The 14,755-nt window shown below is 34.7% G+C and overlaps 2 long non-coding RNA genes across 10 annotated transcripts in view; one reads left to right on the top strand and one right to left on the bottom strand.

The window, feature by feature from the left end:
• LOC127097541 (uncharacterized) overlaps window positions 1-13,775 on the bottom strand; it is a 48,444-nt gene extending 34,669 nt beyond the window's left edge. For 2 of the 9 annotated variants that reach the window (XR_007793073.1, XR_007793072.1), the window contains exons 1-3: window positions 13,063-13,774; window positions 12,672-12,899; window positions 11,886-12,156 (exon numbers count right to left, since the gene is read on the bottom strand). This is a non-coding gene — a long non-coding RNA (uncharacterized LOC127097541). The other 7 variants (XR_007793071.1, XR_007793074.1, XR_007793077.1 and 4 more) reach the window with 7 other exon arrangements.
• Window positions 10,258-11,200, top strand: LOC127097543 (uncharacterized). The gene is made up of 2 exons (XR_007793079.1): window positions 10,258-10,326; window positions 10,974-11,200. It is a non-coding gene; the product is annotated as an uncharacterized LOC127097543 (long non-coding RNA).
• Window positions 13,776-14,755: the final 980 nt, after the last annotated feature.

Below are 14,755 nucleotides of genomic sequence, written 5' to 3'. Positions count from 1 at the left end.
AAAGGCATGTATGACACAAGTGATATTGGGCATTCTAAAATAACTAAGGGAACCCATAGAGTGAGAAAGAGGCCAGCGTAGTGGAATGACTGCGAGACGCGAGACATATGAAGCAGTAAAACGGAAGTTGTTAAACTTCTAGAAAAGAATAATCCCATTCTGTTATGTAGTTTCCTTAGATCTTGGATCTGTTGCCACTTAACCTTCTTTCCTTTCATCTTTTGTAATTTGTGGCATATAACTTGGAGATTGCAATGAAGAAGAAAAATCAGAAAAGCTTGGACTATTCTTCTCTGACTAATTATTTTCTCTCTGGAGTTACTCCTACTCTCAAAGGAGATTTCTGAGACAACAAAGGTGGGCTTCCAACCTTGTTTGGCTCACCAACTAAGAAGCATCCTTGACAAGGTACTCTTTCCAAAATTTATAGGCCCTACAACAGTCACCCTAGGGCCCTAACTAATCAAATCAATTGAAACTTAACTCACATACTACAACAAACTATACATCATATACCTAAATGAGTTACTAATTCTGCTCTTCCAGCACAAGTTTTGAAACCCTTAAACAATAACTAAAAAAAAGCATCAAAAATAAAGACATTCAAAACAAGCAAAAACAAAAAAAAACAAGTTGCAATCTCCTCCGTCACTAACTAACAAGTCAATCATTTCATGTTTTTACTAAACACTTCACAGTAAGTTTCAAAGAAAGAATGCAAGACAATAGTCCCATGGTGATTTACCTCACTTGCGGATCAGTTTCAGTAGCACCATCCATTTCAATGGATGCATCATACCAAGCAAAGAAAAGAGGAGTTACATCAATTATAGTCAAATGTACTATGGGGGTAAGCATGAAAAAAAACTAAATGAGTAGACGTAGTAACATAATCGGCATTATTGCGTAAAAGTGAGACATAAGCACCACAGAAATCTTGATGTGAAGGGCATAATGAGGTATGCACCGGGGTCCTTACGGATATATCAAGAAGAGGAATGGTCGTCCACATGTGCCTGTATTTGTACACTTAACTAATTGGAATGCATCATGTGAGATGCAATATCTAACTTCCGTCAACTCTTCTCCATGACATACCAATTCAGGTTGGATTTGATGAAACCCGATACGATCACCTACTGCTTGAATTAAATCCTGACGATAGTAATACCGATGTAGCAGGCGATGATCCACGGGTACAATATTAGCTATTTGAAGGGCCTCAAAGAGATGCAGTGATTTGAAAGCATTCATAGCTTCTAGTAGATATGTGATTTGAGTGAAACCAGGGAACGAACACCTTCCGTGCTTCGCCCATTGGTATTCCCAAAAATCATCATTTCGCATGGTATACGAAGGCCACAGCTTCTTCATTTCATTATTCAAAACTTGAGGAAACTACATGAATTGCATAAACATTATTATTACATATATTTAATTGAATATTATTATTACATTACTACTAAAAAATAAAAAATAAAAAAGAGGTTGAATATAGAATCATCATTACCCATAGCACATTCAAATTCATCTCATGCCAAGCTACTAAGCAATTACGTGGTTGAGGTTCCTCGATGGTGGAGGGCCAGAACCCGTGGATAGTGAAGCCCGTTTCAGTAGGACGGACTAGGCAGGTACCACCATTCAAGTGGTGGTGGTAGCAAAAAGTTGGCCCCCATTGTAGACTTAGAGTGAAAAAATCGTACCCATCAACCGAACCAAAAAGCAAAATCACACAAAAAACTAAGCAGAGAGCAGCTGAATCGATCCTCATTGCAGGAGGAGATTGATTGGAGACCCAACTTCCCGCCTGAGTGTTTCACGCTCAAGATAGTTTTTAAGTATATATATATATATATATATATATATATATATATATATATATATATATATATATATATATATATATATATATATATATATATATGTTTTATATATAGTTTTTAAATAATCAAAATATTTTTAGATTATATTTTTTAAGTTTATTTATATTCTTTTCTTATTTATTTTTTTAAAAAAGAATAATCAAATATTAATAATAAATAAAAATGATAAATATAACCATATGAATAAGAAAAGAATCAAATAATCAAATAGTAATTAAATACTTTTAGAAATAGTAATAATCAATTTTTTTTTAAATGGGAACCCCTAGAGTTAGAAAGTGTATCTAAAAATTTAACCTTTGAAAAAATGAGTGGATGTAATGTAAGGAGAATAAGTGTATCGTTGAGAATTTTGGTTTGTTGGAGATATGGAATGAAAAATAAACTCTTGTGGCGTTATTGACTGACTTTCTTGTTTGGGGAATAGATCAATCGCAAAAGAGAAGTATGTTATGCATTATATATGCGGTGCATATTGTCGCATCTCGAAAAATACAATCATTCACGATGCTAGTTAGAAGTAGTTATAATTAACTTCTATGAAATGATTGGACCAAGCAAATAATGAATCCATGAATGAATGAAGAAACCTCAATGACTATGAAATGATTGGACCAGGCAAATAATGAATCCTTGGACCAACTGATTTTAAATGAACCTCGACACACAAAGGGACCAATGGGTGTAACCTGGACCAGATGATGACCAAGATAGTCAATGGATGAAGTGACAACATGTAATGAGATGTAAGCATGCCTTAGACCAATCATAACAAACCAAGGACTAGGGTTTAAATAGATTAAAGTTCAACAACCAAAGGCCTCAACCACAAGCAATGCATCAATGCTCTAAGCCAACAAGGATGTTCATACCCTTTAAAGCAAGCCACGAGATTCACCAACCTCAAGATCATTGTATTAGGTTTTAATGTAAAATGGACGCCAAAGTGCAACCTCCAAGGCCCTGAGCACCTATCAATTAGGGTTTTGATGATCAAATCAAAAGTCAACCAAACCAGGAACTCAAGTACTAACTACCCCTGATTAGGGTTTCAAATAAAACATAGAGACCCACAAGCAACATCTCAAACCAATGGGCCCACAATGAGGGTTTAGGTAATCAAAACAATGCCCCAAAAGGTCAATCACAAAGTCCCATAATAGCACAGTAAAAAGTTAGAGTTTTGATGTCCAGATGAATGTCAAGATGTGATCTCCTTGAACTTAATCTCCCCGAGATCAAGAAATTAGGTTTTACCCCAAATGATTCCATATGATGATCCATACCACACTTCTAGGGCTTGAACCACCAGTAAACCCTAACTTTGCAAGTCGTAAGTCTTTAATCTATGATACTTGTTAGCAGGTGTTGATGATGAATGAATGATGCACATGAATGAGACATGAACGAGTATAGATGGATCTCAAGTTATAAATTAGATGAAAAGCAAAAAATATAGAGGGGGAATTTTTTGGTACAATAGTAACGTGTTCTTCAACCCACATTCATTCACCAAGTCTCTTGTTGTTTTGAATGTTTTCAATATTCTTCTTTAAATAGATGCTGAGAATATATCCGTTGAAGATTGACACTACCCGTGGTACAAGTAGTCGTTGAAGGTCTTTCGCGACCATTATGAATGATTGTATTTTTTGAGATGCGACAATATGCACTGCATACATAATGCATAACATACTTCTCTTTCGCGATTGATCGATTCCCCAAACAAGAAAGTCAGTCAATAACGCCACAAGAGTTTATTTTTCATTCCATATCTCCAACAAACCAAAATTCTCAACGATACACTTATTCTCCTTACATTACATCCACTCATTTTTCAAAGGTCAAATTTTTAGATACACCTTCTAACTCTAGGGGTTCCCATTTAAAAAATAATTGATTATTACTATTTCTAAAAGTATTTAATTACTATTTGATTCTTTTCTTATTCATATTGTTATATTTATCATTTTTATTTATTATTACTATTTGATTATTCTTTTTAAAAAAGGAATAAGAAAAGAATATAAATAAACTTAAAAAAATATAATCTAAAAATATTTTGATTATTTAAAAACCATATATAAAACATTATATATATATATATATTCAAAAACTATCTTGAGCGTGAAGCACTCACGCGGGAAGTTGGGTCTCCGATCAATCTCCTCCTGCAATGAGGATCGATTCAGCGCTCTCTGCTTAGTTTTTTGTGTGATTTTGCTTTGGTTGATGGGTACGATTTTTTCACTCTAAGTCTACAATTGGGGCCAACTTTTTGCTACCACCACCATTTTAATGGTGGTACCTGCCTAGTCCGTCCTACTAAAACGGGCTTCACTATCCACGGGTTCTGGCCCTCCACCATCGAGGAACCTCAACCACGTAATTGCTTAGTAGCTTGGCATGGGATGAATTTGAATGTGCTATGGGTAATGATGATTCTATATTCAACCTCTTTTTTATTTTTTAGTAGTAATGTAATAATAATATTCAATTCAATGTATGTAATAATAATATTTATGCAATTCAATGTAGCTTCTTCAAGTTTTGACTAATGAAATGAAGAAGTTGTGGCCTTCGTATACCATGCGAAATGATGATTTTTGGGAATACCAATGGGCGAAGCACGAAGGTGTTCGTTCCCTGGTTTCACTCAAATCACATATCTACGAAAGTTATGAATGCTTTCGAATCATTGCATCTCTTTGAGGCCCTTCAGATAGCTAATATTGTACCCGTGGATCATCGTCTACCGCATCGATATTACTATCGTCAGGATTTAATTCAAGATGTAGGTGATCGTATCGGGTTTCATCAAATCCAACCTGAATTGGTATGTCATGGAGAAGAGTTAACGGAAGTTAGATATTGCATCTCACATGATGCATTCCAATTAGTTAACTGTACAAATATAGGCACATGTGGACGACGATTCCTCTTCTTGATATATCCGCAAGGACCCCGGGGCATACCTGATTATGCCCTTCACATCAAGATTTCTGTGGTGCTTATGTCTCACTTTTAGGCAATTATGTTAATACATCTACTCATTTAGTTTTTTTTTCATGCTTACCCCCATAGTACATTTGACTATAATTGATGTAACTCCTCTTTTCTTTGCTTGGTATGGTGCAACCATTGAAATGGATGGTGCTACTAAAACTGATCCGCAAGTGAGGTAAATCACTATGGGACTATTGTCTTGCATTCTTTCTTTGAAACTTACTGTGAAGTGCTTAGTAAAAACATGAAATGATTGACTTGTTAGTTAGTGACGGAGGAGATTGCAACTTGTTTTTTTTTTCGTTTTTGCTTGTTTTGAATGTCTTTATTTTTTATGCTTTCTTTTTTATAGTTATTGCTTAAGGGTTTCAAAACATGTGCTGGAAGAGCAAAATTAGTAACTCATTTAGGTATATGATGTATAGTTTGTTGTAGTATGTGAGTTAAGTTTCAGTTGATTTGATTGGTTAGGGCCCCTAGGGTGACTGTTGGAGGATGGAGCTCCGTCCTCTTCAGATTTTGGGTAAGCGTCAACTACTGCAACAGGGGAATAGCCACACACACAGAGTTCCTTGTCAGGTGGGATGGAGTACCCTACAGTGAAGCTACATGGGCATGGGAACCAGAGGACACCCTCAAGACATTATATCTTCATCTCAACCTTGAGGACAAGGTTGTCCGGGGAGAGTTGGGTAATGATACACACTTGGGCCAGAAAATGAAAGGCATGTATGACACAAGTGATATTGGGCATTCTAAAATAACTAAGGGAACCCATAGAGTGAGAAAGAGGCCAGCGTAGTGGAATGACTGCGAGACACGAGACATATGAAGCAGTAAAATGGAAGTTGTTAAACTTCTAGAAAAGAATAATCCCATTCTGTTATGTAGTTTCCTTAGATCTTGGATCTGTTGCCACTTAACCTTCTTTCCTTTCATCTTTTGTAATTTGTGGCATATAACTTGGAGATTGCAATGAAGAAGAAAAATCAGAAAAGCTTGGACTATTCTTCTCTGACTAATTATTTTCTCTCTGGAGTTACTCCTACTCTCAAAGGAGATTTCTGAGACAACAAAGGTGGGCTTCCAACCTTGTTTGGCTCACCAACTAAGAAGCATCCTTGACAAGGTACTCTTTCAAGAATTTATAGGCCCTACAACAGTCACCCTAGGGCCCTAACTAATCAAATCAATTGAAACTTAACTCACATACTACAACAAACTATACATCATATACCTAAATGAGTTACTAATTCTGCTCTTCCAGCACAAGTTTTGAAACCCTTAAACAATAACTAAAAAAAAGCATCAAAAATAAAGACATTCAAAACAAGCAAAAACAAAAAAAAACAAGTTGCAATCTCCTCCGTCACTAACTAACAAGTCAATCATTTCATGTTTTTACTAAACACTTCACAGTAAGTTTCAAAGAAAGAATGCAAGACAATAGTCCCATGGTGATTTACCTCACTTGCGGATCAGTTTCAGTAGCACCATCCATTTCAATGGATGCATCATACCAAGCAAAGAAAAGAGGAGTTACATCAATTATAGTCAAATGTACTATGGGGGTAAGCATGAAAAAAAACTAAATGAGTAGACGTAGTAACATAATCGGCATTATTGCGTAAAAGTGAGACATAAGCACCACAGAAATCTTGATGTGAAGGGCATAATGAGGTATGCACCGGGGTCCTTACGGATATATCAAGAAGAGGAATGGTCGTCCACATGTGCCTGTATTTGTACACTTAACTAATTGGAATGCATCATGTGAGATGCAATATCTAACTTCCGTCAACTCTTCTCCATGACATACCAATTCAGGTTGGATTTGATGAAACCCGATACGATCACCTACTGCTTGAATTAAATCCTGACGATAGTAATACCGATGTAGCAGGGTTGAGTGAAACCATGGAACGAACACCTTCCGTGCTTCGCCCATTGGTATTCCCAAAAATCATCATTTCGCATGGTATACGAAGGTCACAGCTTCTTCATTTCATTATTCAAAACTTGAGGAAACTACATTGAATTGCATAAACATTATTATTACATACATTTAATTGAATATTATTATTACATTACTACTAAAAAATAAAAAAGAAAAGAAGTTGAATATAGAATCATCATTACCCATAGCACATTCAAATTCATCTCATGCCAAGCTACTAAGCAATTACGTGGTTGAGGTTCCTCGATGGTGGAGGGCCAGAACCCGTGGATAGTGAAGCCCGTTTCAGTAGGACGGACTAGGCAGGTACCACCATTCAAGTGGTGGTGGTAGCAAAAAGTTGGCCCCCATTGTAGACTTAAAGTGAAAAAATCGTACCCATCAACCGAACCAAAAAGCAAAATCACACAAAAAACTAAGCAGAGAGCAGCTGAATCGATCCTCATTGCAGGAGGAGATTGATTGGAGACCCAACTCTCCGCGTGAGTGTTTCGCGCTCAAGATAGTTTTTGAATATATATATATATATATATATATATATATATATATATATATATATATATATATATATATATATATATATATATATAGTTTTTAAATAATCAAAATATTTTTAGATTATATTTTTTAAGTTTATTTATATTCTTTTCTTATTTATTTTTTTTAAAAAGAATAATCAAATATTAATAATAAATAAAAATGATAAATATAACAATATGAATAAGAAAAGAATCAAATAATCAAATAGTAATTAAATACTTTTAGAAATAGTAATAATCAATTTTTTTTTAAATGGGAACCCCTAGAGTTAGAAAGTATATCTAAAAATTTAACCTTTGAAAAATGAGTGGATGTAATGTAAGGAGAATAAGTGTATCGTTGAGAATTTTGGTTGGTTGGAGATATGGAATGAAAAATAAACTCTTGTGGCGTTATTGACTGACTTTCTTGTTTGGGGAATAGATCAATCGCAAAAGAGAAGTATGTTATGCATTATATATGCAGTGCATATTGTCGCATCTCGAAAAATACAATCATTAACGATGCTTGTTAGAAGTAGTTATAATTAACTTCTATGAAATGATTGGACCAAGCAAATAATGAATCCATGAATGAATGAAGAAACCTCAATGACTATGAAATGATTGGACCAGGCAAATAATGAATCCTTGGACCAACTGATTTTAAATGAACCTCGACACACAAAGGGACCAATGGGTGTAACCTGGACCAGATGATGACCAAGATAGTCAATGGATGAAGTGACAACATGTAATGAGATGTAAGCATGCCTTAGACCAATCATAACAAACCAAGGATTAGGGTTTAAATAGATTAAAGTTCAACAACCAAAGGCCTCAACCACAAGCAATGCATCAATGCTCTAAGCCAACAAGGATGTTCATACCCTTTAAAGCAAGCCACGAGATTCACTAACCTCAAGATCATTGTATTAGGTTTTAATGTAAAATGGACGCCAAAGTGCAACCTCCAAGGCCCTGAGCACCTATCAATTAGGGTTTTGATGATCAAATCAAAAGTCAACCAAACCAGGAACTCAAGTACTAACTACCCCTGATTAGGGTTTCAAATAAAACATAGAGACCCACAAGCAACATCTCAAACCAATGGGCCCACAATGAGGGTTTAGGTAATCAAAACAATGCCCCAAAAGGTCAATCACAAAGTCCCATAATAGCATAGTAAAAAGTTAGAGTTTTGATGTCCAGATGAATGTCAAGATGTGATCTCCTTGAACTTAATCTCCCCGAGATCAAGAAATTAGGTTTTACCCCAAATGATTCCATATGATGATCCATACCACACTTCTAGGGCTTGAACCACCAGTAAACCCTAACTTTGCAAGTCGTAAGTCTTGAATCTATGATACTTATTAGCAGGTGTTGATGATGAATGAATGATGCACATGAATGAGACATGAACGAGTATAGATGGATCTCAAGTTATAAATTAGATGAAAAGCAAAAAATATAGAGGGGGGATTTTTGGGTACAATAATAACGTGTTCTTCAACCCACATTCATTCACCAAGTCTCTTGTTGTTTTGAATGTTTTCAATATTCTTCTTTAAATAGATGCTGAGAATATAACTACTTGTGGTACAAGTAGTCGTTGAAGGTCTTTAGCTAGAGTACATGAAGTAAGCTATAGACTCGGCTAGCATAAAATAATTGAGAGAAGCGGAGCAAATTTCAGAACAGTTGAAGAGATAAGATGCTGACAACATTACTTTATGTTGAATAGACATAAAGTAGTGCACCTCACCCCCCCCCCCCCCCTCACGATTTCGAATCGGTTTTCCAATTTTTGATATTTTTTCGTTTTAGGGAATTTCCCCTCAGGATTTCGAATCGGTTCTCCAATTTTCGATATTTTTTCGTTTTAGGGAATTTTCTTGCTTTTACGATTTATCTAATTTTCCACCCAATCGATCCCAGTGGCCCCAAAAATCACAGAAGGTTAACTAAGGTCAAACAGACACAAAAGAGTATCCTGCAGATTTATTATAAACTCGTCTTTTACAAGGTGCAAGCCATCAACAAGGATTTAAGTAAAATCAGTTGAAATAGTACTCAACAATTACTTCACAAGGGTTTTGAGGCAAACCCTTTGGCCACAAACATACAACACAAACACAAGAATAATAAGAAGAAGAAATGAGAGTAAGGATCCCTCACTCTCCGACTGCCTAAACACCCACATGTGAATAGTCCCCTATCTCAAATTTGCATATCGATTAATTTTTTTCCATTTGGGATCTTTCTCTTTGCTCCTTCCTATGCTTTCTCTAGGTTCTACCTATTTGCCTCTTTTTTCCGAGTTTTACAAGTGCGGACAAAACTTTCCCCTCAGCTTATCTATTTATTTACCCTAATTTGGTTCATTCTCCTTTCACCCATCAATTCTCCTTACACCCCTACTCTTTCTATTTTCTAAAACTCTATTTTATTTTAATTTCTATATTATCTATTATTCAATTATTTTCTTAAATCTCACCACACCCTCAACTTTTACTCAATTCACCCCTTACTCCCTAATTTTAATAAAAATTCTATTTTTCTCCCAACTCTAAAATATCTCTAATTGTTCTGATATCAATTAAATTAAATAAATTAATAATAATTCAAATAAAATACATATATCATTCAAATAAGTAAAATAAAATAATATAAATTTAATTAAAAATAAATAATTAAAGTTAAGGTGTTACAAATGCCATATATAACTAGGCATGAGATGGAGAGGTTGGTGTTAAATTAAGCTATTGAAGTTATGAAAAAAGTGGCACCTCTAGTGATCTTTTAATTAAAACACTTGCTATTTTAATTGATATTTTTGTTACTTTCATTATTGTGTATTTTAACCATTATATTGTTTATATTTTGTTGAAGTTGTATGGTTTAAAATGATATATGATGGAAGTTTCGCTTCTCAATGATGCAGTTTCTCATATTGGTGAGTCATTCTTATTGGTTATAATGGTAATTGTGTGTTGAATCTCAACAAACTCTGGTACCTAGATATAAATTGGTATTAGCTCTAAATTTCAAAAAGAAAATATTTTGTTGCTACATATAGTTTAGAACTAGTTAACAAATAAGTGTTATTTATTGTGAACTTTTCTCGTCATTGTTGTTCATTATTTTTTTTTGTTTTTAATTGACTAGTTTCATGTATAAGCATTTACTTGAGTGTTGGTTAATTGTTCGATTACATTGAGCAGTTTTTACAAAATTTATAAGCTATATTACTTTCAGGAAAGTTCGGTAAGTTCAACATTGACTATTGTGGAAGATAAATATGACATCTATAGAGGTGAAAGAGGTGGTTTAGTAGTACCGCATAAAAACTATTAGATGAAATTTCTCAACCACTTCATCACTTATTCTTGACTATACTCTTCTAGACATCTAGAGATTGCATGTGATTGATGACTTTATGTTTTCTTATTCGTCGTCCTTCCATGTCTACATTCATATTTATTTCTCTTATATATATATATATTTGTTCGTTCGTTCATTTTTGATTTTGTTAACGGTGATTGTTTGTTGCTAACCTTTGTTATTTAAATCCATTCTGATTTTGTTCATTTCTTTTTTCAGTGATGTCATAATGGAAGCTAACCAATGTTCTTGAAATGAAAGCCTCTATTTCCTTTTTCCTTTTGATTTTATTACTTCCTATACTTCAATATCTTGCCACATTAATGCATTACTCTATGCACTCTGCATTCTCTGTACTCTGTCTCTAATGAAAAACAATTGTTCAAAAGGTATGCTTACAGATAACACAATCACTATATGCTTATAAATTATTTGTTTAGAATTTAGATGAAGTAATCACGATATGGAGATAACACGTATGATGCATTTAATCACTTTTATTATAAAGTTGTGACATGGTGGGGTTGGGGGACGGCATTCATTTAAGTGTTTAAGGCCCATCAAAATGATAAAAATAGTGATACTTTTGTTAGCTTCTTGTGAGAACATTTAATAAGAAACAGCATGAGAGGTTTGAAAAACTTGTGTAATAATAATAATAATTGGTATATTAAAATAATATATATATTGTTTGTCTAAGAAAGAGTTATTGTTTTAGGGGTTATGTCTTCAGAATATTGTATAGTAAAGATGGTGTCAGCTTGGTGGTTTTGTGAGGTGAAAATACTTATTAAGCCCTTTATATTATGGACTCTATTAAGTGAACCTTTTTTTACCTAAATTCCCTTATTTTATTTTATTGAGAATTTCTTAACGCACCCTAGATATTTCTAATGCACAACGTAAATTTTCACAAATGTCCCCTATTTTTGAAAATACATCTCGAAGCACTTAATGCACACTCAAGCAAGGCCATTATGTGAGGCACCATGTATGTTGGGTTAATTTATCCTAACTAACTCCTAACTGTTTACTGTTTGTGAATTTCAAGCAAATTTAGATGTGAATTTAATTGAAATTTAGAGTGGATTTCTAACTTATTTTGGGATAGGAAATGTTATAAAAGCTTACCTCAAATTCATTCTTTAGTCTGGACTCTCAATTTGATTCTTCAATCCTCAGAACTCTTCACCCTTCACACTTTCATCTTCATTCTGCAGATTCCTCTTGAAACTGTTTCATTTCATCTTCACTTTGTCCATCTGTTTCATTCTGCAACCACCTTCCATAGCCAACTCTTGAAATCAGTGGGCATAATACATCAATTCCCTCCGATAATTCAGCATGACAGTATGCAGGATTTGCTTGGCGGCCGAATTTCCAACTGCATCAACCTGCAGAACTGCTATGAAATTAATAACAACACCAAAACATTTCAAGTTACGCACATTAAACCACAATCTGTAAACATACCTACATAACATATCCAACCTGCATTTGCAATTTTCCAAACAAAATCTAACCCACTACAAAACAAATGGACAAACAAACATAGCAGAATTTCCATTAACTTGATAACTAGCTTTCAGAACTTAACATAACAGTAGTTCATTTCCCACTAACAATATGTGTATTTCATTCACATTTCAACATGGATTTCATTATAACTAATTCTGCATTTACTAACTGCAAAGACATTCCATTTCATAACAGGATTACTTACTATCCCTAACAGAATCCACACTCATTAACAGAACTCTTAACTGATTTTGCAACTAACCAAAGGTTCTAACAGAATTCTACCATAACTAACTCCTAACTGTTTGCGAATTTCAAGCAAATTTAGATGTGAATTTAATTGAAATTTAGAGTGGATTTCTAACTTATTTTGGGATAGGAAATGTTATAAAAGCTTACCTCAAATTCATTCTTTAGTCTGGACTCTCAATTTGATTCTTCAATCCTCAGAACTCTTCACCCTTCACACTTTAATCTTCATTCTGCAGATTCCACCTTCCATAGCCAACTCTTCAACCCTGCTAACCGAAAATCAACCTCTCCAAATGACCATTTCATTCAACTTCAACCTAACTCCAATCGTCAACAAATCCAACCTCACTCCTTCACAGAACACCAACAGAGAATCTAACAGAAATCAGAGAAGAAGACAAGGAAAGTTGAGAAGAATTTAGAACCTCTCTGCAACATAACAATACGACAATTCAAACAGAAAAGGAAGAAGAAGATGACAGAAGACCTTCAAACAGGTGTATAATCGAAGGAGAGGAAAAAGGATCAAAAGAATCACCTGAAGTCACCGTGTCGGAATCATTCAGTAGGTTTTTTCTCCATTCACCTTCTCTCATCTGTGCGTAAGGAGAGTTCCATGGTTTGAGATTCGAAAGAAGGCGTGAATGAAGAAGCGAGATTTCGAAATGGTTTTCGAACCTGTTCTTGGTGATGTCGTGGTGAGGGTGAAGGTCGATGCATTACGGCATTCTTCCCCGGTAAGCCACGGTGGCCGGCGGGAACAAGAACCCTAACCTACGCATTCGATCCAAACGAGAATCTCGACGACGCAACGAAACAAGTATTCGCAAACGCGTTTAACCAATGGTCGAAAGTAACAACAATAACATTCACAGAAACCACGTCGTATCGAGGCGCGGATATAAAAATAGGATTCTACAGTGGCGACCACGGAGACGGAGAACCATTTGACGGCGTGTTAGGGACGTTAGCACACGCGTTTTCACCGACTGACGGAAGGTTCCATTTAGATAAATCCGAAGACTGGGTGGTTAACGGAGACGTAAGGGAGTCATCTTTGTCTAACGCTATTGATTTGGAATTCGTTGCGGTTCATGAAATAGGACATGTTTTAGGGTTAGGACATTCGTCTGTTGAAGGGGCTATTATGTATCCTACGATAAGTTCGAATTGAGGAGGATGATATTCATTATTGCCTCAGCTAACGGTCACATGTTCAAATCACTGTATAAAGGCATCATCATACCAAATACGAAGTATACACACAAGAATACTCCAAACAAAATTTCATATTCTTTTTCATTCTTGTTCGAATTTGTTTACACGAGTTGTTGCTTTAAGCGTAAAACTTTACTCTTCTTATTATGTTAATACTGTTTACTTAGAAGTACTAAACACTTCATTGTATTCCAAAATAGTTGTTGAATATTTTCTCAAGTGACTTATGAAGTCTGTAAACTTAATAGGGCTAAGAGATTTTTACTCTCTTAGACGCTTTTGTTGTAATCTTTCTAGATTATTGGATTAAGTCCTTGTTGAAGGCGAAATCACATTGGTCGGGTGGACTGGAGTAGCTTTGAATTTCAAGGCAACTAGGATAAACTTATGTGTTGATTGCTTTATATTTCGTGTGTGTTTTATTTGCAAAAGTTTATATTACCTGTGAAAAAAATTCAACCCCCCTTTCTTATTTTTTTCTACCTTCACCAATAACCACACTGAATCCAAGTTTAAAGACCTTAAATGAATCCATTGAAGCATTTGATCACGAGATTGAACTCTTGCTTGTTTTTAAATTGGTTTCCAATATCTACCACCTTCACAACAACACCTTGGACATTCGGAGAAAACAACAACACGTTGGACATTCAGAGAAAACAACAACACCTTGGACATTCAGAGAAATAACTTATTTTGGGAAAACATCGGGGTGCACCATATCTAATGAAAACAATTAAAATCATAATAGTACATAAGTGCTACTACTGCAGAATGACTTCAAAAATAAGCACATACAACTTTCAGAAATTCATCTCCGAACAAGTTCATACACGTTCTAGAGATACATTTCCAAATACAACGTAATTTTTTTAAGGAAAAAGGGATGGTTAATGTGAGAAATGCAGAGGAAAAAGAAGAATATTTACCTTAAATTCTATCTTCTTTTGCTCCCTATGATATGATGAACCAAAAGAATGGAGATTTGTAATGAAAAAATAGATTGAGAATGA

This window comes from Lathyrus oleraceus, chromosome 6, assembly GCF_024323335.1.
Source record: "Lathyrus oleraceus cultivar Zhongwan6 chromosome 6, CAAS_Psat_ZW6_1.0, whole genome shotgun sequence".
In the NCBI taxonomy this organism is placed as follows: Eukaryota; Viridiplantae; Streptophyta; class Magnoliopsida; order Fabales; family Fabaceae; genus Lathyrus; species Lathyrus oleraceus.
Note: the sequence above shows the minus strand (reverse complement) of the source record. Positions and strands in the feature narration are given on the sequence as shown.